The 27,347-nt window shown below is 46.9% G+C and overlaps 26 non-coding genes across 26 annotated transcripts; 8 read left to right on the top strand and 18 right to left on the bottom strand.

The window, feature by feature from the left end:
* Positions 1-120: 120 nt before the first annotated feature.
* Positions 121-194, bottom strand: trnai-aau (transfer RNA isoleucine (anticodon AAU)). Its single transcript has one exon. It is a non-coding gene; the product is annotated as a tRNA-Ile (tRNA).
* Positions 195-873: 679 nt separating this feature from the next.
* Positions 874-947, bottom strand: trnai-aau (transfer RNA isoleucine (anticodon AAU)). Its single transcript has one exon. It is a non-coding gene; the product is annotated as a tRNA-Ile (tRNA).
* A 679-nt stretch (positions 948-1,626) lies between these two features.
* trnai-aau (transfer RNA isoleucine (anticodon AAU)) lies at positions 1,627-1,700 on the bottom strand. The gene has a single exon. It is a non-coding gene; the product is annotated as a tRNA-Ile (tRNA).
* A 679-nt stretch (positions 1,701-2,379) lies between these two features.
* On the bottom strand, positions 2,380-2,453 carry trnai-aau (transfer RNA isoleucine (anticodon AAU)). The gene has a single exon. It is a non-coding gene; the product is annotated as a tRNA-Ile (tRNA).
* Positions 2,454-3,132: 679 nt separating this feature from the next.
* On the bottom strand, positions 3,133-3,206 carry trnai-aau (transfer RNA isoleucine (anticodon AAU)). Its single transcript has one exon. It is a non-coding gene; the product is annotated as a tRNA-Ile (tRNA).
* Positions 3,207-3,885: 679 nt separating this feature from the next.
* On the bottom strand, positions 3,886-3,959 carry trnai-aau (transfer RNA isoleucine (anticodon AAU)). Its single transcript has one exon. It is a non-coding gene; the product is annotated as a tRNA-Ile (tRNA).
* A 679-nt stretch (positions 3,960-4,638) lies between these two features.
* Positions 4,639-4,712, bottom strand: trnai-aau (transfer RNA isoleucine (anticodon AAU)). The gene has a single exon. It is a non-coding gene; the product is annotated as a tRNA-Ile (tRNA).
* Positions 4,713-5,391: 679 nt separating this feature from the next.
* trnai-aau (transfer RNA isoleucine (anticodon AAU)) lies at positions 5,392-5,465 on the bottom strand. The gene has a single exon. It is a non-coding gene; the product is annotated as a tRNA-Ile (tRNA).
* A 679-nt stretch (positions 5,466-6,144) lies between these two features.
* Positions 6,145-6,218, bottom strand: trnai-aau (transfer RNA isoleucine (anticodon AAU)). Its single transcript has one exon. It is a non-coding gene; the product is annotated as a tRNA-Ile (tRNA).
* Positions 6,219-6,897: 679 nt separating this feature from the next.
* trnai-aau (transfer RNA isoleucine (anticodon AAU)) lies at positions 6,898-6,971 on the bottom strand. The gene has a single exon. It is a non-coding gene; the product is annotated as a tRNA-Ile (tRNA).
* Positions 6,972-7,650: 679 nt separating this feature from the next.
* Positions 7,651-7,724, bottom strand: trnai-aau (transfer RNA isoleucine (anticodon AAU)). Its single transcript has one exon. It is a non-coding gene; the product is annotated as a tRNA-Ile (tRNA).
* Positions 7,725-8,403: 679 nt separating this feature from the next.
* On the bottom strand, positions 8,404-8,477 carry trnai-aau (transfer RNA isoleucine (anticodon AAU)). The gene has a single exon. It is a non-coding gene; the product is annotated as a tRNA-Ile (tRNA).
* A 679-nt stretch (positions 8,478-9,156) lies between these two features.
* On the bottom strand, positions 9,157-9,230 carry trnai-aau (transfer RNA isoleucine (anticodon AAU)). The gene has a single exon. It is a non-coding gene; the product is annotated as a tRNA-Ile (tRNA).
* A 679-nt stretch (positions 9,231-9,909) lies between these two features.
* Positions 9,910-9,983, bottom strand: trnai-aau (transfer RNA isoleucine (anticodon AAU)). Its single transcript has one exon. It is a non-coding gene; the product is annotated as a tRNA-Ile (tRNA).
* A 679-nt stretch (positions 9,984-10,662) lies between these two features.
* On the bottom strand, positions 10,663-10,736 carry trnai-aau (transfer RNA isoleucine (anticodon AAU)). Its single transcript has one exon. It is a non-coding gene; the product is annotated as a tRNA-Ile (tRNA).
* A 1,274-nt stretch (positions 10,737-12,010) lies between these two features.
* On the top strand, positions 12,011-12,084 carry trnat-agu (transfer RNA threonine (anticodon AGU)). The gene has a single exon. It is a non-coding gene; the product is annotated as a tRNA-Thr (tRNA).
* A 222-nt stretch (positions 12,085-12,306) lies between these two features.
* Positions 12,307-12,379, bottom strand: trnak-uuu (transfer RNA lysine (anticodon UUU)). The gene has a single exon. It is a non-coding gene; the product is annotated as a tRNA-Lys (tRNA).
* A 395-nt stretch (positions 12,380-12,774) lies between these two features.
* trnar-ucu (transfer RNA arginine (anticodon UCU)) lies at positions 12,775-12,866 on the top strand. The gene is given in 2 exon segments: positions 12,775-12,811; positions 12,831-12,866. It is a non-coding gene; the product is annotated as a tRNA-Arg (tRNA).
* A 143-nt stretch (positions 12,867-13,009) lies between these two features.
* On the top strand, positions 13,010-13,083 carry trnan-guu (transfer RNA asparagine (anticodon GUU)). Its single transcript has one exon. It is a non-coding gene; the product is annotated as a tRNA-Asn (tRNA).
* Positions 13,084-24,631: 11,548 nt separating this feature from the next.
* trnae-cuc (transfer RNA glutamic acid (anticodon CUC)) lies at positions 24,632-24,703 on the top strand. The gene has a single exon. It is a non-coding gene; the product is annotated as a tRNA-Glu (tRNA).
* Positions 24,704-24,877: 174 nt separating this feature from the next.
* Positions 24,878-24,951, top strand: trnat-agu (transfer RNA threonine (anticodon AGU)). The gene has a single exon. It is a non-coding gene; the product is annotated as a tRNA-Thr (tRNA).
* Positions 24,952-25,182: 231 nt separating this feature from the next.
* On the bottom strand, positions 25,183-25,255 carry trnak-uuu (transfer RNA lysine (anticodon UUU)). The gene has a single exon. It is a non-coding gene; the product is annotated as a tRNA-Lys (tRNA).
* Positions 25,256-25,650: 395 nt separating this feature from the next.
* trnar-ucu (transfer RNA arginine (anticodon UCU)) lies at positions 25,651-25,742 on the top strand. The gene is given in 2 exon segments: positions 25,651-25,687; positions 25,707-25,742. It is a non-coding gene; the product is annotated as a tRNA-Arg (tRNA).
* A 143-nt stretch (positions 25,743-25,885) lies between these two features.
* Positions 25,886-25,959, top strand: trnan-guu (transfer RNA asparagine (anticodon GUU)). The gene has a single exon. It is a non-coding gene; the product is annotated as a tRNA-Asn (tRNA).
* A 630-nt stretch (positions 25,960-26,589) lies between these two features.
* trnat-agu (transfer RNA threonine (anticodon AGU)) lies at positions 26,590-26,663 on the top strand. Its single transcript has one exon. It is a non-coding gene; the product is annotated as a tRNA-Thr (tRNA).
* Positions 26,664-26,894: 231 nt separating this feature from the next.
* trnak-uuu (transfer RNA lysine (anticodon UUU)) lies at positions 26,895-26,967 on the bottom strand. Its single transcript has one exon. It is a non-coding gene; the product is annotated as a tRNA-Lys (tRNA).
* Between the last annotated feature and the right edge of the window lie 380 nt (positions 26,968-27,347).

Raw genomic sequence — 27,347 nt, 5'->3', positions numbered from 1 at the left:
AGTCTGACTCTCTCCCAACCGAGCTATTTGGGCAGACGCTTCAAACCCAGTCAGTAGCATTTCAAAGCCTTGCCACAGACTAGATAAAGCGATGGAAAAGATCTCCAAAGAAGGGCTGGTTGGCCCGTATGGGGATCGAACCCACGACCTTGGCGTTATTAGCACCACGCTCTGACCAACTGAGCTAACGGGCCCGAGACACTCTGTACATGGTAGAGCGCTCGCTTAGCATGCGAGAAGTAGCGGGATCGATGCCCGCATTCTCCAATCCCTTTTTCGTCTTTCGGCAGTTTGCCTCTTGAGTACCGCTCCGCTGCACGTTCTGCAGTCCGTCTTCCAACGCAGATAGCGCCCCCTCCATGCAGCCGGTGGTCATCTTCATCGCGACACACCCCACTCTACTCGCGCCTTTTTGACAGCAAGCACAGGAACGTCTCCAGCTCCTCAATAGACAAGGGGCGCTTTGCGGGTTGACATTTCATCCAATAGCCCCGTGGAGGAAAGCCACGGCCTACCGGTCCACGGCGCTGCTGTGCTGGTGGCTTGTTTGTTCAGTAGCTCGGCTATTTCAATAAGACAGGTTTGTGCAGTACGTCCAGTGTCGCAATCCTCTCTGACCAGTCAGTGGTCTGCAGTGTTTTGGCGTGAGCTTTTTGAAAATGACCCGTTGACCACTTCCTTGAGTAGACTGTATTTTGCAAACGCCACGGGTTTACCAAAACCGAGGCTCAAACCAGGGACCCTGAGATCCTCAGTCTGACTCTCTCCCAACCGAGCTATTTGGGCAGACGCTTCAAACCCAGTCAGTAGCATTTCAAAGCCTTGCCACAGACTAGATAAAGCGATGGAAAAGATCTCCAAAGAAGGGCTGGTTGGCCCGTATGGGGATCGAACCCACGACCTTGGCGTTATTAGCACCACGCTCTGACCAACTGAGCTAACGGGCCCGAGACACTCTGTACATGGTAGAGCGCTCGCTTAGCATGCGAGAAGTAGCGGGATCGATGCCCGCATTCTCCAATCCCTTTTTCGTCTTTCGGCAGTTTGCCTCTTGAGTACCGCTCCGCTGCACGTTCTGCAGTCCGTCTTCCAACGCAGATAGCGCCCCCTCCATGCAGCCGGTGGTCATCTTCATCGCGACACACCCCACTCTACTCGCGCCTTTTTGACAGCAAGCACAGGAACGTCTCCAGCTCCTCAATAGACAAGGGGCGCTTTGCGGGTTGACATTTCATCCAATAGCCCCGTGGAGGAAAGCCACGGCCTACCGGTCCACGGCGCTGCTGTGCTGGTGGCTTGTTTGTTCAGTAGCTCGGCTATTTCAATAAGACAGGTTTGTGCAGTACGTCCAGTGTCGCAATCCTCTCTGACCAGTCAGTGGTCTGCAGTGTTTTGGCGTGAGCTTTTTGAAAATGACCCGTTGACCACTTCCTTGAGTAGACTGTATTTTGCAAACGCCACGGGTTTACCAAAACCGAGGCTCAAACCAGGGACCCTGAGATCCTCAGTCTGACTCTCTCCCAACCGAGCTATTTGGGCAGACGCTTCAAACCCAGTCAGTAGCATTTCAAAGCCTTGCCACAGACTAGATAAAGCGATGGAAAAGATCTCCAAAGAAGGGCTGGTTGGCCCGTATGGGGATCGAACCCACGACCTTGGCGTTATTAGCACCACGCTCTGACCAACTGAGCTAACGGGCCCGAGACACTCTGTACATGGTAGAGCGCTCGCTTAGCATGCGAGAAGTAGCGGGATCGATGCCCGCATTCTCCAATCCCTTTTTCGTCTTTCGGCAGTTTGCCTCTTGAGTACCGCTCCGCTGCACGTTCTGCAGTCCGTCTTCCAACGCAGATAGCGCCCCCTCCATGCAGCCGGTCGTCATCTTCATCGCGACACACCCCACTCTACTCGCGCCTTTTTGACAGCAAGCACAGGAACGTCTCCAGCTCCTCAATAGACAAGGGGCGCTTTGCGGGTTGACATTTCATCCAATAGCCCCGTGGAGGAAAGCCACGGCCTACCGGTCCACGGCGCTGCTGTGCTGGTGGCTTGTTTGTTCAGTAGCTCGGCTATTTCAATAAGACAGGTTTGTGCAGTACGTCCAGTGTCGCAATCCTCTCTGACCAGTCAGTGGTCTGCAGTGTTTTGGCGTGAGCTTTTTGAAAATGACCCGTTGACCACTTCCTTGAGTAGACTGTATTTTGCAAACGCCACGGGTTTACCAAAACCGAGGCTCAAACCAGGGACCCTGAGATCCTCAGTCTGACTCTCTCCCAACCGAGCTATTTGGGCAGACGCTTCAAACCCAGTCAGTAGCATTTCAAAGCCTTGCCACAGACTAGATAAAGCGATGGAAAAGATCTCCAAAGAAGGGCTGGTTGGCCCGTATGGGGATCGAACCCACGACCTTGGCGTTATTAGCACCACGCTCTGACCAACTGAGCTAACGGGCCCGAGACACTCTGTACATGGTAGAGCGCTCGCTTAGCATGCGAGAAGTAGCGGGATCGATGCCCGCATTCTCCAATCCCTTTTTCGTCTTTCGGCAGTTTGCCTCTTGAGTACCGCTCCGCTGCACGTTCTGCAGTCCGTCTTCCAACGCAGATAGCGCCCCCTCCATGCAGCCGGTCGTCATCTTCATCGCGACACACCCCACTCTACTCGCGCCTTTTTGACAGCAAGCACAGGAACGTCTCCAGCTCCTCAATAGACAAGGGGCGCTTTGCGGGTTGACATTTCATCCAATAGCCCCGTGGAGGAAAGCCACGGCCTACCGGTCCACGGCGCTGCTGTGCTGGTGGCTTGTTTGTTCAGTAGCTCGGCTATTTCAATAAGACAGGTTTGTGCAGTACGTCCAGTGTCGCAATCCTCTCTGACCAGTCAGTGGTCTGCAGTGTTTTGGCGTGAGCTTTTTGAAAATGACCCGTTGACCACTTCCTTGAGTAGACTGTATTTTGCAAACGCCACGGGTTTACCAAAACCGAGGCTCAAACCAGGGACCCTGAGATCCTCAGTCTGACTCTCTCCCAACCGAGCTATTTGGGCAGACGCTTCAAACCCAGTCAGTAGCATTTCAAAGCCTTGCCACAGACTAGATAAAGCGATGGAAAAGATCTCCAAAGAAGGGCTGGTTGGCCCGTATGGGGATCGAACCCACGACCTTGGCGTTATTAGCACCACGCTCTGACCAACTGAGCTAACGGGCCCGAGACACTCTGTACATGGTAGAGCGCTCGCTTAGCATGCGAGAAGTAGCGGGATCGATGCCCGCATTCTCCAATCCCTTTTTCGTCTTTCGGCAGTTTGCCTCTTGAGTACCGCTCCGCTGCACGTTCTGCAGTCCGTCTTCCAACGCAGATAGCGCCCCCTCCATGCAGCCGGTGGTCATCTTCATCGCGACACACCCCACTCTACTCGCGCCTTTTTGACAGCAAGCACAGGAACGTCTCCAGCTCCTCAATAGACAAGGGGCGCTTTGCGGGTTGACATTTCATCCAATAGCCCCGTGGAGGAAAGCCACGGCCTACCGGTCCACGGCGCTGCTGTGCTGGTGGCTTGTTTGTTCAGTAGCTCGGCTATTTCAATAAGACAGGTTTGTGCAGTACGTCCAGTGTCGCAATCCTCTCTGACCAGTCAGTGGTCTGCAGTGTTTTGGCGTGAGCTTTTTGAAAATGACCCGTTGACCACTTCCTTGAGTAGACTGTATTTTGCAAACGCCACGGGTTTACCAAAACCGAGGCTCAAACCAGGGACCCTGAGATCCTCAGTCTGACTCTCTCCCAACCGAGCTATTTGGGCAGACGCTTCAAACCCAGTCAGTAGCATTTCAAAGCCTTGCCACAGACTAGATAAAGCGATGGAAAAGATCTCCAAAGAAGGGCTGGTTGGCCCGTATGGGGATCGAACCCACGACCTTGGCGTTATTAGCACCACGCTCTGACCAACTGAGCTAACGGGCCCGAGACACTCTGTACATGGTAGAGCGCTCGCTTAGCATGCGAGAAGTAGCGGGATCGATGCCCGCATTCTCCAATCCCTTTTTCGTCTTTCGGCAGTTTGCCTCTTGAGTACCGCTCCGCTGCACGTTCTGCAGTCCGTCTTCCAACGCAGATAGCGCCCCCTCCATGCAGCCGGTCGTCATCTTCATCGCGACACACCCCACTCTACTCGCGCCTTTTTGACAGCAAGCACAGGAACGTCTCCAGCTCCTCAATAGACAAGGGGCGCTTTGCGGGTTGACATTTCATCCAATAGCCCCGTGGAGGAAAGCCACGGCCTACCGGTCCACGGCGCTGCTGTGCTGGTGGCTTGTTTGTTCAGTAGCTCGGCTATTTCAATAAGACAGGTTTGTGCAGTACGTCCAGTGTCGCAATCCTCTCTGACCAGTCAGTGGTCTGCAGTGTTTTGGCGTGAGCTTTTTGAAAATGACCCGTTGACCACTTCCTTGAGTAGACTGTATTTTGCAAACGCCACGGGTTTACCAAAACCGAGGCTCAAACCAGGGACCCTGAGATCCTCAGTCTGACTCTCTCCCAACCGAGCTATTTGGGCAGACGCTTCAAACCCAGTCAGTAGCATTTCAAAGCCTTGCCACAGACTAGATAAAGCGATGGAAAAGATCTCCAAAGAAGGGCTGGTTGGCCCGTATGGGGATCGAACCCACGACCTTGGCGTTATTAGCACCACGCTCTGACCAACTGAGCTAACGGGCCCGAGACACTCTGTTCATGGTAGAGCGCTCGCTTAGCATGCGAGAAGTAGCGGGATCGATGCCCGCATTCTCCAATCCCTTTTTCGTCTTTCGGCAGTTTGCCTCTTGAGTACCGCTCCGCTGCACGTTCTGCAGTCCGTCTTCCAACGCAGATAGCGCCCCCTCCATGCAGCCGGTGGTCATCTTCATCGCGACACACCCCACTCTACTCGCGCCTTTTTGACAGCAAGCACAGGAACGTCTCCAGCTCCTCAATAGACAAGGGGCGCTTTGCGGGTTGACATTTCATCCAATAGCCCCGTGGAGGAAAGCCACGGCCTACCGGTCCACGGCGCTGCTGTGCTGGTGGCTTGTTTGTTCAGTAGCTCGGCTATTTCAATAAGACAGGTTTGTGCAGTACGTCCAGTGTCGCAATCCTCTCTGACCAGTCAGTGGTCTGCAGTGTTTTGGCGTGAGCTTTTTGAAAATGACCCGTTGACCACTTCCTTGAGTAGACTGTATTTTGCAAACGCCACGGGTTTACCAAAACCGAGGCTCAAACCAGGGACCCTGAGATCCTCAGTCTGACTCTCTCCCAACCGAGCTATTTGGGCAGACGCTTCAAACCCAGTCAGTAGCATTTCAAAGCCTTGCCACAGACTAGATAAAGCGATGGAAAAGATCTCCAAAGAAGGGCTGGTTGGCCCGTATGGGGATCGAACCCACGACCTTGGCGTTATTAGCACCACGCTCTGACCAACTGAGCTAACGGGCCCGAGACACTCTGTACATGGTAGAGCGCTCGCTTAGCATGCGAGAAGTAGCGGGATCGATGCCCGCATTCTCCAATCCCTTTTTCGTCTTTCGGCAGTTTGCCTCTTGAGTACCGCTCCGCTGCACGTTCTGCAGTCCGTCTTCCAACGCAGATAGCGCCCCCTCCATGCAGCCGGTGGTCATCTTCATCGCGACACACCCCACTCTACTCGCGCCTTTTTGACAGCAAGCACAGGAACGTCTCCAGCTCCTCAATAGACAAGGGGCGCTTTGCGGGTTGACATTTCATCCAATAGCCCCGTGGAGGAAAGCCACGGCCTACCGGTCCACGGCGCTGCTGTGCTGGTGGCTTGTTTGTTCAGTAGCTCGGCTATTTCAATAAGACAGGTTTGTGCAGTACGTCCAGTGTCGCAATCCTCTCTGACCAGTCAGTGGTCTGCAGTGTTTTGGCGTGAGCTTTTTGAAAATGACCCGTTGACCACTTCCTTGAGTAGACTGTATTTTGCAAACGCCACGGGTTTACCAAAACCGAGGCTCAAACCAGGGACCCTGAGATCCTCAGTCTGACTCTCTCCCAACCGAGCTATTTGGGCAGACGCTTCAAACCCAGTCAGTAGCATTTCAAAGCCTTGCCACAGACTAGATAAAGCGATGGAAAAGATCTCCAAAGAAGGGCTGGTTGGCCCGTATGGGGATCGAACCCACGACCTTGGCGTTATTAGCACCACGCTCTGACCAACTGAGCTAACGGGCCCGAGACACTCTGTACATGGTAGAGCGCTCGCTTAGCATGCGAGAAGTAGCGGGATCGATGCCCGCATTCTCCAATCCCTTTTTCGTCTTTCGGCAGTTTGCCTCTTGAGTACCGCTCCGCTGCACGTTCTGCAGTCCGTCTTCCAACGCAGATAGCGCCCCCTCCATGCAGCCGGTCGTCATCTTCATCGCGACACACCCCACTCTACTCGCGCCTTTTTGACAGCAAGCACAGGAACGTCTCCAGCTCCTCAATAGACAAGGGGCGCTTTGCGGGTTGACATTTCATCCAATAGCCCCGTGGAGGAAAGCCACGGCCTACCGGTCCACGGCGCTGCTGTGCTGGTGGCTTGTTTGTTCAGTAGCTCGGCTATTTCAATAAGACAGGTTTGTGCAGTACGTCCAGTGTCGCAATCCTCTCTGACCAGTCAGTGGTCTGCAGTGTTTTGGCGTGAGCTTTTTGAAAATGACCCGTTGACCACTTCCTTGAGTAGACTGTATTTTGCAAACGCCACGGGTTTACCAAAACCGAGGCTCAAACCAGGGACCCTGAGATCCTCAGTCTGACTCTCTCCCAACCGAGCTATTTGGGCAGACGCTTCAAACCCAGTCAGTAGCATTTCAAAGCCTTGCCACAGACTAGATAAAGCGATGGAAAAGATCTCCAAAGAAGGGCTGGTTGGCCCGTATGGGGATCGAACCCACGACCTTGGCGTTATTAGCACCACGCTCTGACCAACTGAGCTAACGGGCCCGAGACACTCTGTACATGGTAGAGCGCTCGCTTAGCATGCGAGAAGTAGCGGGATCGATGCCCGCATTCTCCAATCCCTTTTTCGTCTTTCGGCAGTTTGCCTCTTGAGTACCGCTCCGCTGCACGTTCTGCAGTCCGTCTTCCAACGCAGATAGCGCCCCCTCCATGCAGCCGGTGGTCATCTTCATCGCGACACACCCCACTCTACTCGCGCCTTTTTGACAGCAAGCACAGGAACGTCTCCAGCTCCTCAATAGACAAGGGGCGCTTTGCGGGTTGACATTTCATCCAATAGCCCCGTGGAGGAAAGCCACGGCCTACCGGTCCACGGCGCTGCTGTGCTGGTGGCTTGTTTGTTCAGTAGCTCGGCTATTTCAATAAGACAGGTTTGTGCAGTACGTCCAGTGTCGCAATCCTCTCTGACCAGTCAGTGGTCTGCAGTGTTTTGGCGTGAGCTTTTTGAAAATGACCCGTTGACCACTTCCTTGAGTAGACTGTATTTTGCAAACGCCACGGGTTTACCAAAACCGAGGCTCAAACCAGGGACCCTGAGATCCTCAGTCTGACTCTCTCCCAACCGAGCTATTTGGGCAGACGCTTCAAACCCAGTCAGTAGCATTTCAAAGCCTTGCCACAGACTAGATAAAGCGATGGAAAAGATCTCCAAAGAAGGGCTGGTTGGCCCGTATGGGGATCGAACCCACGACCTTGGCGTTATTAGCACCACGCTCTGACCAACTGAGCTAACGGGCCCGAGACACTCTGTACATGGTAGAGCGCTCGCTTAGCATGCGAGAAGTAGCGGGATCGATGCCCGCATTCTCCAATCCCTTTTTCGTCTTTCGGCAGTTTGCCTCTTGAGTACCGCTCCGCTGCACGTTCTGCAGTCCGTCTTCCAACGCAGATAGCGCCCCCTCCATGCAGCCGGTGGTCATCTTCATCGCGACACACCCCACTCTACTCGCGCCTTTTTGACAGCAAGCACAGGAACGTCTCCAGCTCCTCAATAGACAAGGGGCGCTTTGCGGGTTGACATTTCATCCAATAGCCCCGTGGAGGAAAGCCACGGCCTACCGGTCCACGGCGCTGCTGTGCTGGTGGCTTGTTTGTTCAGTAGCTCGGCTATTTCAATAAGACAGGTTTGTGCAGTACGTCCAGTGTCGCAATCCTCTCTGACCAGTCAGTGGTCTGCAGTGTTTTGGCGTGAGCTTTTTGAAAATGACCCGTTGACCACTTCCTTGAGTAGACTGTATTTTGCAAACGCCACGGGTTTACCAAAACCGAGGCTCAAACCAGGGACCCTGAGATCCTCAGTCTGACTCTCTCCCAACCGAGCTATTTGGGCAGACGCTTCAAACCCAGTCAGTAGCATTTCAAAGCCTTGCCACAGACTAGATAAAGCGATGGAAAAGATCTCCAAAGAAGGGCTGGTTGGCCCGTATGGGGATCGAACCCACGACCTTGGCGTTATTAGCACCACGCTCTGACCAACTGAGCTAACGGGCCCGAGACACTCTGTACATGGTAGAGCGCTCGCTTAGCATGCGAGAAGTAGCGGGATCGATGCCCGCATTCTCCAATCCCTTTTTCGTCTTTCGGCAGTTTGCCTCTTGAGTACCGCTCCGCTGCACGTTCTGCAGTCCGTCTTCCAACGCAGATAGCGCCCCCTCCATGCAGCCGGTGGTCATCTTCATCGCGACACACCCCACTCTACTCGCGCCTTTTTGACAGCAAGCACAGGAACGTCTCCAGCTCCTCAATAGACAAGGGGCGCTTTGCGGGTTGACATTTCATCCAATAGCCCCGTGGAGGAAAGCCACGGCCTACCGGTCCACGGCGCTGCTGTGCTGGTGGCTTGTTTGTTCAGTAGCTCGGCTATTTCAATAAGACAGGTTTGTGCAGTACGTCCAGTGTCGCAATCCTCTCTGACCAGTCAGTGGTCTGCAGTGTTTTGGCGTGAGCTTTTTGAAAATGACCCGTTGACCACTTCCTTGAGTAGACTGTATTTTGCAAACGCCACGGGTTTACCAAAACCGAGGCTCAAACCAGGGACCCTGAGATCCTCAGTCTGACTCTCTCCCAACCGAGCTATTTGGGCAGACGCTTCAAACCCAGTCAGTAGCATTTCAAAGCCTTGCCACAGACTAGATAAAGCGATGGAAAAGATCTCCAAAGAAGGGCTGGTTGGCCCGTATGGGGATCGAACCCACGACCTTGGCGTTATTAGCACCACTCTCTGACCAACTGAGCTAACGGGCCCGAGACACTCTGTACATGGTAGAGCGCTCGCTTAGCATGCGAGAAGTAGCGGGATCGATGCCCGCATTCTCCAATCCCTTTTTCGTCTTTCGGCAGTTTGCCTCTTGAGTACCGCTCCGCTGCACGTTCTGCAGTCCGTCTTCCAACGCAGATAGCGCCCCCTCCATGCAGCCGGTCGTCATCTTCATCGCGACACACCCCACTCTACTCGCGCCTTTTTGACAGCAAGCACAGGAACGTCTCCAGCTCCTCAATAGACAAGGGGCGCTTTGCGGGTTGACATTTCATCCAATAGCCCCGTGGAGGAAAGCCACGGCCTACCGGTCCACGGCGCTGCTGTGCTGGTGGCTTGTTTGTTCAGTAGCTCGGCTATTTCAATAAGACAGGTTTGTGCAGTACGTCCAGTGTCGCAATCCTCTCTGACCAGTCAGTGGTCTGCAGTGTTTTGGCGTGAGCTTTTTGAAAATGACCCGTTGACCACTTCCTTGAGTAGACTGTATTTTGCAAACGCCACGGGTTTACCAAAACCGAGGCTCAAACCAGGGACCCTGAGATCCTCAGTCTGACTCTCTCCCAACCGAGCTATTTGGGCAGACGCTTCAAACCCAGTCAGTAGCATTTCAAAGCCTTGCCACAGACTAGATAAAGCGATGGAAAAGATCTCCAAAGAAGGGCTGGTTGGCCCGTATGGGGATCGAACCCACGACCTTGGCGTTATTAGCACCACGCTCTGACCAACTGAGCTAACGGGCCCGAGACACTCTGTACATGGTAGAGCGCTCGCTTAGCATGCGAGAAGTAGCGGGATCGATGCCCGCATTCTCCAATCCCTTTTTCGTCTTTCGGCAGTTTGCCTCTTGAGTACCGCTCCGCTGCACGTTCTGCAGTCCGTCTTCCAACGCAGATAGCGCCCCCTCCATGCAGCCGGTGGTCATCTTCATCGCGACACACCCCACTCTACTCGCGCCTTTTTGACAGCAAGCACAGGAACGTCTCCAGCTCCTCAATAGACAAGGGGCGCTTTGCGGGTTGACATTTCATCCAATAGCCCCGTGGAGGAAAGCCACGGCCTACCGGTCCACGGCGCTGCTGTGCTGGTGGCTTGTTTGTTCAGTAGCTCGGCTATTTCAATAAGACAGGTTTGTGCAGTACGTCCAGTGTCGCAATCCTCTCTGACCAGTCAGTGGTCTGCAGTGTTTTGGCGTGAGCTTTTTGAAAATGACCCGTTGACCACTTCCTTGAGTAGACTGTATTTTGCAAACGCCACGGGTTTACCAAAACCGAGGCTCAAACCAGGGACCCTGATATCCTCAGTCTGACTCTCTCACAACCGAGCTATTTGGGCAGACGTTTCAAACCCAGTCAGTAGCATTTCAAAGCCTTGCCACAGACTAGATAAAGCGATGGAAAAGATCTCCAAAGAAGGGCTGGTTGGCCCGTATGGGGATCGAACCCACGACCTTGGCGTTATTAGCACCACGCTCTGACCAACTGAGCTAACGGGCCCGAGACACTCTGTACATGGTAGAGCGCTCGCTTAGCATGCGAGAAGTAGCGGGATCGATGCCCGCATTCTCCAATCCCTTTTTCGTCTTTCGGCAGTTTGCCTCTTGAGTACCGCTCCGCTGCACGTTCTGCAGTCCGTCTTCCAACGCAGATAGCGCCCCCTCCATGTGTGATAGGTTAGAATAGTATAGTTTTCTTTTATACAGCAGTGTATTTCATAAAGTGATTTCATGCTTTAAAAGACAATGGTTAAAATAGGTTTACAATAAATGTGAATTCACAGAAGCCTCAAGGTAAAGAATTGTTCGTTATTTTTCATGTTAGATAAGTATGTCGTTTTGTTTTCAGGTCATTTCAGTAATATTATCGGTTATCAGCCAGAATGCCTGAATCCTGTGTTCTTTATCGATTACTTATGTCTTTTACCCGCCACTAGGGGATTTCCGTGCTGTTTCTGCTCATTGCAATAAACCCCTGCAAGAGAGAAACAAGTACAAATCACTCTCGTGATTATTTCTCCTGTTTTCAGGGGTGCAACACATGCAGCCGGTCGTCATCTTCATCGCGACACACACCACTCTACTCGCGCCTTTTTGACAGCAAGCACAGGAACGTCTCCAGCTCCTCAATAGACATAGATAAAGCGGTCATGCCCGGCATGCTGTAGTGCTTAGACGGAACTATGCACATTTTGAAGGGAGGACAGTGAATATTAAGCATCTGTTTAAAGCTATAATGAAAAGGGATGTAGGAGTAAAGGATGTATGGTGTAAATATGGCAGGGAGGAAGTAACAGACTTTTTCGTGAGTGGGAATTCACTGATAAAGAAAGTGGATGGGGGAGGAATTTGCTTTAATTGGGGAACGAATGTCGATGGGTGAGTCTGTGTTGATGTTATTGGAATAAAAAAATAAAAATAAAAAAAAAGAGGGGTGTATTGTGATGTAGGTTTGTGTGGGAAATAGTAAGTAAAAGCATTGTGCTTGTAAACTTGTGAATTTGTGAATTTTAAAAAACATTAATAAAAAGATTTAAAAAAAGTGGCTAGGATTCGGCGCTCTCACCGCCGCGGCCCGGGTTCGATTCCCGGTCAGGGAATCTGTTTTTAGACCGCCATCAGAGTCCAAGAAGCTGGAAAATCTCTTCATTCTGGTGCCTTGAGAGCCTTTGCTGCATGTTGGGCATACCTTTCTAAGGTGGCTTTCGACCCCACCTTAAAGCACCTACTCGAAGAGAAAACAGAAGCCTGAGCCCGTCTGGTCCGATGAAGCAAGGTGCCGTGGCTTAGTTGGTCAAAGCGCCTGTCTAGTAAACAGGAGATCCTGAGTTCAAATCTCAGCGGTGCCTCTTTAGGCGCAGATGTCAGCTCAATTTTGCATCCTTTGTCTCAAAGTCAGGCGTGCAACGGAGACAAAGGTTGCGCGCCACAAGTCACGCTCTGTGGTTTGAACACACAGCTCACAGAACGCTGGACCCTTGCTCCTTCCATTGTTTCCTCAAAGTCAGGTACATAAGAGAGCCCAATTAGGCCCGCTTCATCCCACGCTGCCACGCGGTTTGAACAGGCTTCGCCCGAACAGGGACTTGAACCCTTGACCCTCAGATTAAAAGCCCGATGCTCTGCCGACTGAGCTATCCGGGCTCTGGAGTGGCAGGAAACACTGAGCTTTTCGTGGAACATCTGCATGTACATCTCCTTCGCCACACAAACCCTGAGGGCTCGTATGGCGAATCCCTCGCAAGCATGCCGGTGCACCTTCGACACAAAGAGCCTCTTTAAACGGTACTCTCAGCGCACTTTGCGGCACAACGGTTGCACATCAGACGCCAGGTCAGAACGTTGCCTCTTGAGCTCACAACTAGGCCTCGTGGCACAACGGTAGCGCGTCTGACTTGGTAGCGTCTTTTACTTACCTGGCAAAATCAATCTCTAATTGCTTCCTCAGAGTGAGGCATGCCACCAACGCACCTCGCCCAAACAGGGACCTGATGCTGCCAGGGTTGAAAAGGTAGACGTCAAGCGGGTAAATCGTCGGGGGCTCTGTGGCGCAATGGATAGCGCATTGGACTTCTAGGCAGGGGGAGGAAAAGCCATTCAAAGGTTGTGGGATCGAGTCCCACCAGAGTCGTTCTCTTTTTTCCCCAAACTCCCCGTCGACGGCTCACGGGAAGAGTTATTTGTACGGCCGCTCCTCCTCTTCTTCGTGGGAGTTTTGGCACTCGTCTCCCAGTGTTTCCTTCCATTTTCCGGTCCTATTTCTGTAAAGACAGGGTCTCTGTGGCGCAATTGGCTAGCGCGTTCGGCTGTTAACCGAAAGGATGGTGGTTCGAGCCCACCCAGGGACGAATGTGTTCTTGTTTGCCCCTGTTGTGGGTCTTGCCAGTGTGACAATGAGCTGTACCGCCGTCGGAGCTGGAAAATCTCGCAGAAATAAAGTCCTCCGCTCCACCAACTGAGCTGTCAAAGGGTGAGCGAGCGAGTGGGAGGCTTTATTTGCGAGGAAGGCATGCGATGCCTAGCGGCACTGTGTAGATTTGAATAGTCAAGAGATGGCGGTTACAATAAATTTATTTTGCTTATACAGATCATGATTTAACAAAGTACTTTGTGATCAGTCATAACGAAGGAGGTGCTAGCCACAGGTCGTTCGCCAGAGTGATGCAGAACAATCACAAACGCTACCTTATATACACGTTAGATCAAATGGCATTCTATAAGGTCAATCCATCAATGTAATCAAGTCTATGATTGGCTTACTCAATTCAGTGACAGTTTGAAACAATACATCTCTGTACCATTTGTCCCACAATCCTTTGTGCGGGCCACTTCAAACAAGTTTTTGATTAACCCCACTCAATGCAACAGGAAGGGTCAGAGCAGCAGATCACAATAACAATACAGTTGAATCCACATCTCCAGACCAACTGTCTCTTCCTCCCCAGGTGACAAGAACTCTCTCAGGTCACCCAGACTTCCCGTCTCCTAGTTATAAAACTGCAAATGGCATCTCTACCAAATGTAGTTGACTCTTAATCAACTTTAGACTTCCGTTAATACACATTCCTCATATATGAAACACACACATTATAACTGTATTCCAAAATTTCCATGACAATTCCAATTTTTTTTTTTTTTTTTTACAATACCATAAACCCAAACAGTTAATTAATAAAAATAATTCAAACATTAACATAAGAAATGCTAGTCTCAAGACAAAACCCATTGTACCCCGTACACCACAAAGTCCAGGTTGTCGGAAAGGATGCCATCTTCAGTTGGATGTAGGCAAACTTCTGTCAGGCGGTGTAGTCTAGTCGAATCGATTGCAAACGACGATCAAATTGCTCAGGGCAACTTTTAACGACACTGCACTTCGCGTACAGCTCGGAAATTTCCTTGGTACTACGCAGAACGCGTATCCAATGCTTCCGTCTCCAGACAAGGTGCACGCAATGGTTAGCGTGTATCCACGTTGCTCTCCCCTCGATCTTAACCGCCGGATTAGTCGTCAGGAGAATCTGGTATGGCCCCGTCCACCTTGGGTTTTACCAGGCGTTTCAGGTCCTTCACCACGATCCAGTCCTCTGGTATCAAATCATGCAGCGGTCCAGTCATAGGAATAGCCTCCTTCACCTGCCTGTGAATCTCACACAAAATAGACTCCAAAAAGGTTGCACAGTGATAAACAAGCACATTCTCACAGAGTTAAAGGTAACTGACTTCTTGTCGTCTGACTTCGTCTTCAAAGTTCTGTTCTCTCATTCAACTGAAGTGATTAACACAATGTTGAATCCTATCAACACCAAAATAACTTCCTTAAACAAGTGTGACCCATTATCATTACATATCCTCAAAGAAAAATCCCATCGAAAATAATCTAAATTAACAAAAGCTTGATCACTGAGCCCCTGAGAAGTCTAAAACTTCTTCCCATCAACAATCATTAACCCTTTGACGCGTACGAACACACCGGTGTGTTGAGTCCTGGCTGGTCCCTGGAGCGTACCAACACACCGGTGTGTTGGAACGCGTCCTTTAGAATGTCCAGTTTGGCTTATTACGTAACAATAAACTCTTCAGCATTAGCCTACGCGTATGTTATAAACATGAATCTCAATTTTCTGTATATTTTGAGAAAGTTTACCTTTATTATCCATAAGAAAACGTTCAAACAATTTAGTTTAGCTAATGTTAGCTAACAGCTAACCAAAAATAACTCACGCTTTACTCACGCCACCTAGTAAACCATAATATTATCCGTTTTCCTTGACTTGGCTATCGCTTTCAACAGATTTTACTATTGTACAACCAACCAGAGATCGAAATAATAGATATACGTTCACAAATATGCATATAACGCATCTGACATTCGTCTGTCTTTCGTCTCGTTTTGAGCTACTAGAGGCCATCTTTGATTTTTTTGTCTTCCGGCAACAAATATGACCCTTGATGATGTACCCCTTGACCCCGTACACCTCAGTATTTTCTCGTGAGAAGAGTAGGTCATCTCGTTGACCATTTGACACCCACAATGCAGAGTACTGATCAAAACAAAAAACATGGCAGCCTACATTATCGTCATTAGCCAAGTTAGCTTCTCGAAAGCTACACTACGATAATATATCATATCAATTCACTGTGGATTCACCTGTGTGAATATTAAAAAATCAGAACAGTAATGACAGTACTAAGTTATTTTAATAAATATTTTAATAAGTTAAAAAGCCCACACCAACACGTTTCTTAATTTTTAACACGTATCCTTTTACTCATTTCAGGTAGCTAATTACATGTCCAGGAAAGGGTACAATCTCGTCATTGTCACGTTACATATCAATGAATATCATTAGCACACAGCTATAAAAAATATCACATCAAAATTATTTAAAACCTTGACACTGTGTAGGGGTAGGCAAAGCTTCCGTCAACATATCGGCAAAAAGGTACAGCATGTTTGAGTTGTGTGATGTACTGGCTATGTTTAGGACATGATCCTTTACACAGGATCCACTATGGACATCCAGGATCATGAAGGGCTTGGGATTTCTGGATCTGTTGTCATGACAAGTCAACTGGTATTTATTGTCATCATATACTTACAGTACACAATGAAACAAAACAACGTTCTTCCAGGACCTAGACATAACCTAGACAACTACAACAACTGTGTGGAATTAGGTCAATAAAATTGGTCCAATAAGACAAGATGAAATTTGTGACAAATGCCTCAAAACACCAAGAAGTGGGGATACTGTGAATGTAAACAAGTAAGCTAGTGCAAGGGAAGCTGAATGTAAACATAACATACTAATACCATAATACATGGACATCAGTTATTGAGGTAGCAGCAATATGCTAAAATATTGAGTTTGATGATGTACAGGAGCGTATGGGGTGCATGGGTTTGTCCACAATGCGTGTGGGTTTGGGGATGCAGCATTTGGTATAGATGTTTGTGAGGGAGGGCAGAGAGATCCTGACTATCTTCTCAGCTGTCCTCACTGTCCTCTGCAGGCCGTGATGCAGCTCCTTGGGATGCTCTCTACAGTCCCTCTATGCAATGTGGTGAGGGTGTGGGATGGGAGATGGGCTTTCAGCCTTTGCAAAAAAATAAACATGCTGCTGGTACATCAAGGAATTAGGTGTTTGACGGTCTCGTTGATGTTCAGCAAGGAATGGTCACTTTGTGCTGACCGTACTTGCTCGACACCTGAGAGAAGGCCATGTACTATACATGGACAATTTGTACAGCAGTGCTGTCATGTTCTGTTTCTTGGAACGGGGCCTGTGCGGGCCAACATTCACCTGTAAAATTATAGGGAGATGTTCAAGATATAGAAAACAGCAGGCAATTAAGTGGTATGACAAGTGGTGCGTTTCATTACCCTATGAAACATTACAGTCATACATTGCCGTCTTGTCATTTCAATAGGTTGTTAGATTGAATAAGCATAAAGTCTGGTTTATTCTACATGTCGTCCATCAACTAGCCCTAGCCCAGATTTTCCAAACAAATTACACTTGCCTCTCATTTTTGCTTGAACTGTGGCCTGACAATAAATGAGGAATACACTTTCTATCAACACGGAAATTAATGACAGTAGATGGTAGCAAGAGATCACAAAACATAGCCATCAATATAGAATGGATGTCTGAATTATTGTGTTTGCTTTAATTGGACTAAACATGGCAAGTTAGTAATCGCTAGTTACCTGAATAATACCCTTTACTACGAGCTAGCTAGCAAAAACATCATATAGTGGAAAACAACCACAGGTCATGCTTTCGTCTCAATATCATGCCACAGGTATGTGTATATTTTGTGGGTATAAATAATCTACTCACCAGAAAAGTTTCCCAGATAAATTGAAGCCAACCAAAAAGGTTTGAAGGTATCCAAGCAGCATGAGCTTGCTTGATCGCCTTTCGCCGAGGTGTCTGGGAGTCATGTTCCAGTCTCGCCTACAGTATAGCTCAATTTGGTTGACGATCAACAGTTGCTGCTAATTTACTTGGCTATGTTACATAGTTTGTGTAGTAGGATTATAACAAAGTAATGCAAGTGCATCTAGTCAGTCTAGCGTATTACTAGGATTGTAATGTATCGTTTTGTTTTCGTTTAGCTGGCTTCCATCCAGTAATTTATTTTGTGAACACTGGCTGCGTTGCCAACTCAGAAGGTTTACGAGATGGAAGCCAGCTAGAGAAAACAAAACGATGAATAGAAATCAAATTAGACTGACTGGATGTATCCAAATTATTTTGTATTCGTTATAATCCGACCACACAAACAACGTAACATAGCTTAGTAAATTAGCAACAGCTAACTTGTTGATTGACTCTTTACTACACTACGAGCTAGCTAGTTTGGCAAAAACATCACCTCGTGAAATACAACAGTTCATGCTTTCATCTCAGTATCGTGCAAACTATATGGGTGGTATAATTTGAGTTATACAAATACTTCAGTCACCAGAATAATAGCCAAAATATCTACTTTGAAAGTTTCCGCCAGTCCCCTGAAGCGGAAGAAATACGTAACGAGAAGGTGGATAAACAAAACAACCAATGAATGGAGTATTCGTCACTAATACGGGGTGCAAACTAGGTCAATGGAAAATGCGAACCGATAAATACTTAAATTGTATAGCAATTCGATTTTTATGCGTCATAATCAATTTCTGGAACGTTGAGATTGATCCAAACTCACGCGCATAAAAAACTCACTCTGGGGGACCAGTCAAGGAATTTAGAACCTACGTGTGAAAGGGTTAAACAGTATCACTTCTCCAAAAATTTAACTCTACAAAATCCATCTATCAATACCCAAATGGTTTCTCTAACCTTAACTGTGAAGCTTATCGTGTTTAAATTCCTTTTCTCATAATACTTGTCCCACATATGAAATATTAACAAAAAAATGACTATGCATCCATTACAAATCCTCTTGTATGCTAAAATGATGCATTCTTGATATCACACAAACTGTAGAGGCATGATCTTTCCATGTGTTAACTTAGCAAAATCTCAAGATAAATGTTTTATGCAGACCATACAACCTCCATTTTTTATTCTCATATCCTTCCTTTTTCCAAAACGCATTTTCTTGTGGATTAGTCCAAGTTCGAATCTCCATTCCACCATTCCTTTCTCCATCTGTCCGCTGTATTCTGTAATTCTTATCAAATATACTCAAACAAAACAAAATTCTCACTCTGGGTTAAATACAGTCCAATATTTTCACCTCAGCAATATCATATCAAACCCTCACAATCCTATCACAAATCCAAACTACTGAAACTAAATTCATAAAACCATAAAACCCCCATAGTCACTCTGTTTGGATCAGTCAGTCATCAGTCAGTCATAAATTCCTAAACGTCACCTCTTCCTCTCTAAGAAGCCTGCGCTTCCCTTAAAGAATCTGTAACAAATGTTGTATCAAGGTCACACAACAATTTTCCTCAAAAGAGTCCTGTAAGCCCAAATTTGTCAAGTTAGGCTCATCCGGACATAGCAACATCATCTCATCACTTCCTGTAAACATATCAACATCAAAAACATATTCTAGTTAGTTCATCAATGCATTCAGGCAATCTAGAAACTGCTCCAGCTAGTATCAGCACTAGCATTTTCCCTGTGGAATAATCATAATTGTTAGAGTGAATTCCACATTTGCATACAGCAAGTTGTGTCCCAGATCAAACTAAGAAACTTCCCGTTTCCATACCTTTCCCAAAATCATATGTAACACCAATGATGTATTTAACTATCAGTAAATATTTTAACTCTTTTCCCTTTTATGAATTAACAAGCTTACACTGAAGCAACCAACCTTTGAACCAATTTGTATAAAATAAAACTATTTTTAGAAAACAGCCAAATTACGAATAACCTCAACTTTTAGTCTCTTATTATCTTTTCTTCAAAAACCTTTAGGAACAGTTCAAATGAATACCTTTAAATTTCAGATTCCCTTTTAATTTTTTTTGTATTTAAATTCATTAAATCAAATCTCTCTTTTTCCAAGACATGTAGAAAACCAGCATCACTACCCTAAACCAGAATTTAATCTGTATGATTCCAAAATAAAACATAGACCATAAAATGTTCTTAATGTAACCATTAGCCAAACTTATACCCCATCTATATTTCTATATAGGTTAGATAGGTAGAACTTCATAACTTGCTTTGGCTGCAGTCCAGAACAAGCTACTTCGTTCCAACCATCACACCACAATTTATCAGACTTAATGAGTCTTCCCAAATTATTTCAAAACCAAATTATCATAACCCTCTTCATGAACCAATACCATAATAAAACAACCTCATCACAGCCTAACTGTTTATCCCAAAACATTGTACCATGCCCTTAAGACAAAAGAAAATATAAACTCTCCTTTTTTTCTTTTAAACCTTAAAATTCACAATTTAACATAAACCCGTAAAACAAAACCTTATTCTTTAACACCTCAAAAGTTTTATCAAAGCATGTAATGTATACACCTTTGAATATTCCTATATTTACCAGCTATCTCAATTACTCTTTGTTAGTGAATCAACTCAAATAAACAATCGCGCATTTCAAACTCGCATCAAACAGCGCGCTCTGGAACAAAGCAAAAAACTCAACCTTTTTTCTCTTTTTTTGTCTTCTTTTAAACAACACAGATGGTTGGCGTTTACCATCTATTCACTTAATTTTGCTAAAGTATAACTTTTCCAATCCAATTAGAACTAATTTATGAACCAGGGTCTAATTTCTGCATTTTTATGGAGACCATCACACACCACAGATTTTCCGCTCGTAAATATAAGTTCTGGTCTGAAAGGCTCCTACCTCCCTGTTTGGCTAGGATTTAGAACAAATGTTAAATCATACATTCGTAAACCACCAAACTTCGAATTCATCCAAACGGACACATCTTTCACCATTAATACTCACATAATTATGCAGAATTACACCCTCTGGGATCACCTTTGTAAAACTCATCGTAACGGGACTTTTTTTTTGTAGCCCCCACCTTTCCTCAGAATTTCTGAAACTCATTTAAAATGTCCTCAAACAAACAAAAACCTTGTTAGCAAATGTCTCAAAATACTCATCACCCAACATATTTCAAAAATAACCAAATTAATATGTAAATTCGCTTCAAATTTATCTATTTCTCTAAATTTTCGTCTTGGTCAATTTCTCAATTTCCATCTGCGCATGCGTCATGCGGTTACTCATCCTGGATCTCAAATATCAAGCTGCAATTCCTTTACTAGCCTGTACCCGCCTGTCGGTGTGTTAGTTTGTTGGCCAATGTCGTTGCCATAGTTGCAAATTCAACTTCCTGGACTCTCCTTTGTCTCAGGACAGAGCAAAATGCACTTCCTCCACGTTTTCACCATTAGCCATTAACCAACAGTCACAGCCTAGATTTTCTTTACAATTACAACCATTAGTACTATTTTATTTTCAACATAAAAATTAGGCTCCGAAATCTACATATGCACCTAATATCACTCGTCAGAGGACGACAGTTTACCCATGTATTAGCATTCTGGTTGGACAAAGCTTCAACTTCAAGTCCATTTAAATAGGTAAATATGAATACCACCAAACCCAACACATTTCAACAAATCATCTCAGCAGCAATAAACACACATATGTAGTACCTTTGCCCTTAACAACAAACGCAATTCGGTCACTCGAACTAATTCCCCTTGTATACACTTCAGTCCCTCAGACTGGCTCAATCTTTCTAATCACTTCTTCATAACCCTTTACATATTTCTTTAAACAACAGTAACATCTGTGAACTCCCACAAAATTAAAAATAAAACCATCGAACATTTACAGACATAAACAAAAATATTCCTTAAACAACATAACATTTCCGTTTGAACACATAACTTTCTATAAAAGTTTCAATAACCCCGGGATTGTAATTCTTAAAATGAATACCGCTTTTATTGCCAAAACTGGCCTTTTACCAATTATCCATATTTGCATTTGCAATAAACTATCGTTACCATACTTTTGTTTCATGTAATCGATGTTTAGACAGGTCAATTCTGCCTCCAGACCATTCATTTTTAGAATTACAATCCATAAACGATAACCAACAACGGAAAATAAAGACACAATTACCCCTTTTCTTTTCTAAAAACAATTAAATTCCGACTTCCCAACTTTCAATGAAAATAACTGCACAATCTTAAATTACAAATATTCAAACCGAAAAAAATAATTAAAATTTCGAAAAGTAATTAAAATTTTGATTTTTGTAATTTGTATATAGCTTTAATAATAGACACCATTAGTTACTCATACTTCTTTTAACCTCAAAAAACATATAAAACAAAAATGAACACGCGTGTTGCAAACTTAAAACCTCTACTTTGAAATTTCACAGGCCTATACTTCCTAAACTTTTTCTTTTCTTTGTTCTCCACCTTCAGGGACTCAAACCCTTTGTAAACACTCTCACTCACACAGCTGACTAGTATACTTTTCTCTCGGGACTTAGAATCACGTTTTGGCCGTAAATAAATAAGAACTGTTATGACCACCAAAGCCAATACAATTTCTCAAACCATCACTAACCCAACATATTCTAATCCTAGGGTCTCAAAAGACACATAACACGATATAACATGTGAATTTATCACCCTTTTGTGCGCTCGTCAGCACACTTTCCCTGCATGCTTTTTTACGACTTTCACGTAAAGGATAAGTTCTCCGGCCTTACCCGATTAATTTGTACGACTTGCACGTACAGGACAAAAGCTCTTCTCCGGCCTCCGCCCTATTAATTTCGTACGACTTGCACGTACAGGACAAAGCTCTTCTCCAGTCTCCGCCCTATTACTAACTAAACCGAATTATTGACCATAGTCTAAACAACACACATTTAGACAACTCAAATTACACAGAAGCCACAAAAGAATATTTACCGGTTCTTTCAGGATCCCGCGTCAGTCAAAGCGCAACCAGTCAAGCACCCCCTCGAATCGGCCCCGCTTTCTCTGAAAATTTTGGATAGAGGTAAAGGCGGCAATGCCGGATTGATCAGATCACCTTTTCTAAGAGAGTCCTTGTCCGTGATACGCCGAGCAGGCGAGGATCCCCTTACGGGCCACCAAGTGATATGGAAAAATTCTAGCGGCACTGTGTAGATTTGAATAGTCAAGAGATGGCGGTTACAATAAATTTATTTTGCTTATACAGATCATGATTTAACCTTTTCATGTTCCTGTTAAATTTGCCTGAAAACGCCTAAACAGCATACCCAAAGTAAATTGGAAGCTGTTCTTGAACCATTTGGAGTACATGCATGTAAATGATCTCTTTTGAAAGCTGACACTCTGAAGTTATGTCCCCTGTTGTCAGGACCCCTGTCAGTCCTTCTAGTGTTGAGTAATAGAAGCTTGAACACAAGGAAAGTGAAAATTTCTATTTCCGCCTAGATTTTGTTTTGAAAACAGAGGCCTGAAGAGGCCTAGAGGTGGTAGGTATTATCTGGAAGACTAAATTGGACCACAGGTTGAAGCCTTACCCAATTCAAATCAAAAGTCAAACATAATACCACAATATATTCATATTTGACACATGTTTTTATAAGAGTACATCCAGGAATTTTCTAAAAGGGTCTTTTGGAGACTCCAAAATGACCCTTTGTAACCAAGGTCAAGGTCAAATAAAAAGGTATTATTTTTCATAATTGTTATCTCTGGCCCATCTCTGGTACTTAGAAATATCATATATAATAGCTAAATCCCTAATTAGTAATACTGAAACACAAAAACTGAAGCATGAACACATTGGAGTGCTTTATCTGATTCCAAGGATTGGCGCACAAAGAACACTGATTCTGTCAACCATATTGCGCAATCGACTGTTATTTTGAAGGCTCCACAGACGCATACAAATGAGGTATTGGCATTTTCAGCTAGCTGTCAGCTACAAGGCTAACGAGCTAATTTCAGAGCCAGTCGAAGCCAGTTCGAGAAATTTGTTTAGAACGAGTGTGGGGGGGGGGGGCGGGGGGGGGCAGGACGCACAGACCTAGTTGGCTTTAGAGGGCTGTCAACGGGGCATGGAAGCTCCTATTGGGTCGAACAAGGTGTCAATCAAAAGGGGAGGGTTCAACGGACATTTTGAGACCTTCATTTTGTAAATACTCCGTTGATAAATCGGAGAAAATAACACTTTTATGTGAACAAGTTGTTTCTTCCGTCGGCTAACTTGCATAATGAAACAAAGGATAATGGCTATTCATGAACGTAAAACATTGTATTTGGACGAATTACTTTACATGGTTAGATACTTTGAACCCTTGGGACTTAGCAGATCAAGTTTTGATGGCATGATTTGCACACCTGGACCTATTTGAACAACTTAGGGTGAGTACAACTTTTTTCTTTGGCATTGTTGAAGGAATGTTCACCGGAAAAAGACGTTGACTTTGCTTGCTATTGCGACTTGATCTTGAATTGGTTTATTTCAATGGAAGCACAAGAATCGTAGCTTTCCAACGATGTATAACATGTGTAGCGTCTAAAAAATATATTTTTTAGAATTTAGTGCGTCGTAACTAAGGAAGGGGGAGGCAGCATTTTTGTCTCGCGGGCGAAACAGGAGCGTAAACAGGTTAACAAAGTACTTTGTGATCAGTCATAACGAAGGAGGTGCTAGCCACAGGTCGTTCGCCAGAGTGATGCAGAACAATCACAAACGCTAACTTATATACACGTTAGATCAAATGGCATTCTATAAGGTCAATCCATCAATGTAATCAAGTCTATGATTGGCTTACTCAATTCAGTGACAGTTTGAAACAATACATCTCTGTACCATTTGTCCCACAATCCTTTGTGCGGGCCACTTCAAACAAGTTTTTGATTAACCCCACTCAATGCAACAGGAAGGGTCAGAGCAGCAGATCACAATAACAATACAGTTGAATCCACATCTCCAGACCAACTGTCTCTTCCTCCCCAGGTGACAAGAACTCTCTCAGGTCACCCAGACTTCCCGTCTCCTAGTTATAAAACTGCAAATGGCATCTCTACCAAATGTAGTTGACTCTTAATCAACTTTAGACTTCCGTTAAAACACATTCCTCATATATGAAACACACACATTATAACTGTATTCCAAAATTTCCATGACATGCCCCATTCTCACTCCCGTTCAGATACAAAAGAAGAAAGCCTTTGCTGACGCACCACTCTTTTAAGTCTCTACCTGGTGGTCTAGTGGCTGGGATTCGGCGCTCTCGCCGCAGGCGGCCCGATTTCGATTCCCGGTCAGGGAACTTTAAGGTCCAGTGGAAACCTTTGACTAGCTGCGTCCTGCAACGTGGTCCTCATCTTTGACGGCGAGCAGAGGAAGCCAAGCTCTCCCTGGTGGTCTAGTGGCTAGGATTCGGCGCTCTCACCGCCGCGGCCTGGGTTCGATTCCCGGTCAGGGAATCTGTTTTTAGACCGCCATCAGAGTCCAAGAAGCTGGAAAATTCTTCATTCTGGTGCCTTGAGAGCCTTTGCTGCATGTTGGGCATACCTTTCTAAGGTGGCTTTCGACCCCACCTTAAAGCACCTACTCGAAGAGAAAACAGAAGCCTGAGCCCGTCTGGTCCGATGAAGCAAGGCGCCGTGGCTTAGTTGGTCAAAGCGCCTGTCTAGTAAACAGGAGATCCTGAGTTCAAATCTCAGCGGTGCCTCTTTAGGCGCAGGTGTCAGCTCAATTTTGCATCCTTTGTCTCAAAGTCAGGCGTGCAACGGAGACAAAGGTTGCGCGCCACAAGTCACGCTCTGTGGTTTGAACACACAGCTCACACAGGGCCTAGAACGCTGGACCCTTGCTCCTTCCATTGTTTCCTCAAAGTCAGGTACATAAGAGAGCACAATTTGGCCCGCTTCATCCCACCCTGCCACGCAGTTTGAACAGGCTTTGCCCGAACAGGGACTTGAACCCTGGACCCTCAGATTAAAAGCCTGATGCTCTGCCAACTGAGCTATCCGGACTCTGGAGTGGCAGGAAACACTGAGCTTTTCGTGGAACATCTGCATGTACATCTCCTTCGCCACACAAACCCCGAGGGCTCGTATGGCGAATCCCTCGCAAGCATGCCGGTGCACCTTCGACACAAAGAGCCTCTTTAAACGGTACTCTCAGCGCACTTTGCGGCACAACGGTTGCACATCAGACGCCAGGTCAGAACGTTGCCTCTTGAGCTCACAACTAGGCCTCGTGGCACAACGGTAGCGCGTCTGACTTGGTAGCGTCTTTTACTTACCTGGCAAAATCAAGCTCTGATTGCTTCCTCAGAGTGAGGCATGCCACCAACGCACCTCGCCCAAACAGGGACCTGATGCTGCCAGGGTTGAAAAGGTAGACGTCAAGCGGGCAAATCGTCGGGGGCTCTGTGGCGCAATGGATAGAGCATTGGACTTCTAGGCAGGGGGAGGAAAAGCCATTCAAAGGTTGTGGGTTCGAGTCCCACCAGAGTCGTTCTCTTTTTTCCCCAAACTCCCCGTCGACGGCTCACGGGAAGAGTTATTTGTACGGCCGCTCCTCCTCTTCATCGTGGGACTTTTGGCACTCGTCTCCCAGCGTTTCCTTCCATTTTCCGGTCCTATTTCTGTAAAGACAGGGTCTCTGTGGCGCAATTGGCTAGCGCGTTCGGCTGTTAACCGAAAGGATGGTGGTTCGAGCCCACCCAGGGACGAATGTGTTCTTGTTTGCCTCTGTTGTGGGTCTTGCCAGTGTGACAATGAGCTGTACCGCCGTCGGAGCTGGAAAATCTCTCAGAAATAAAGTCCTCCGCTCCACCAACTGAGCTGTCAAAGGGTGAGCGAGCGAGTGGGAGGCTTTATTTGCGAGGAAGGCATGCGATGCCCCATTCTCACTCCCGTTCAGATACAAAAGAAGAAAGCCTTTGCTGACGCACCACTCTTTTAAGTCTCTAGTGGCTGGGATTCGGCGCTCTCGCCGCAGGCGGCCCGATTTCGATTCCCGGTCAGGGAACTTTAAGGTCCAGTGGAAACCTTTGACTAGCTGCGTCCTGCAACGTGGTCCTCATCTTTGACAGCGAGCAGAGGAAGCCAAGCTCTCCCTGGCGGTCTAGTGGCTAGGATTCGGCGCTTTCACCGCCGCGGCCCGGGTTCGATTCCCGGTCATGAATCTGTTTTTAGACCGCCATCAGAGTCCAAGAAGCTGGAAAATCTCTTCATTCTGGTGCCTTGAGAGCCTTTGCTGCATGTTGGGCATACCTTTCTAAGGTGGCTTTCGACCCCACCTTAAAGCACCTACTCGAAGAGAAAACAGAAGCCTGAGCCCGTCTGGTCCGATGAAGCAAGGCGCCGTGGCTTAGTTGGTCAAAGCGCCTGTCTAGTAAACAGGAGATCCTGAGTTCAAATCTCAGCGGTGCCTCTTTAGGCGCAGGTGTCAGCTCAATTTTGCATCCTTTGTCTCAAAGTCAGGCGTGCAACGGAGACAAAGGTTGCGCGCCACAAGTCACGCTCTGTGGTTTGAACACACAGCTCACACAGGGCCTAGAACGCTGGACCCTTGCTCCTTCCATTGTTTCCTCAAAGTCAGGTACATAAGAGAGCCCAATTTGGCCCGCTTCATCCCACGCTGCCACGCAGTTTGAACAGGCTTCGCCCAAACAGGGACTTGAACCCTTGACCCTCAGATTAAAAGCCTGATGCTCTGCCGACTGAGCTATCCGGGCTCTGGAGTGGCAGGAAACACTGAGCTTTTCGTGGAACATGTGCATGTACATCTCCTTCGCCACACAAACCCCGAGGGCTCGTATGGCGAATCCCTCGCAAGCATGCCGGTGCACCTTCGACACAAAGAGCCTCTTTAAACGGTACTCTCAGCACACTTTGCGGCACAACGGTTGCACATCAGACGCCAGGTCAGAACGTTGCCTCTTGAGCTCACAACTAGGCCTTGTGGCACAACGGTAGCGCGTCTGACTTGGTAGCGTCTTTTACTTACCTGGCAAAATCAAGCTCTGATTGCTTCCTCAGAGTGAGGCATGCCACCAACGCACCTCGCCCAAACAGGGACCTGATGCTGCCAGGGTTGAAAACGTAGACGTCAAGC

This window comes from Osmerus eperlanus, chromosome 9, assembly GCF_963692335.1.
Source record: "Osmerus eperlanus chromosome 9, fOsmEpe2.1, whole genome shotgun sequence".
In the NCBI taxonomy this organism is placed as follows: Eukaryota; Metazoa; Chordata; class Actinopteri; order Osmeriformes; family Osmeridae; genus Osmerus; species Osmerus eperlanus.
This window is presented reverse-complemented; position numbering and strand designations above follow the sequence as displayed.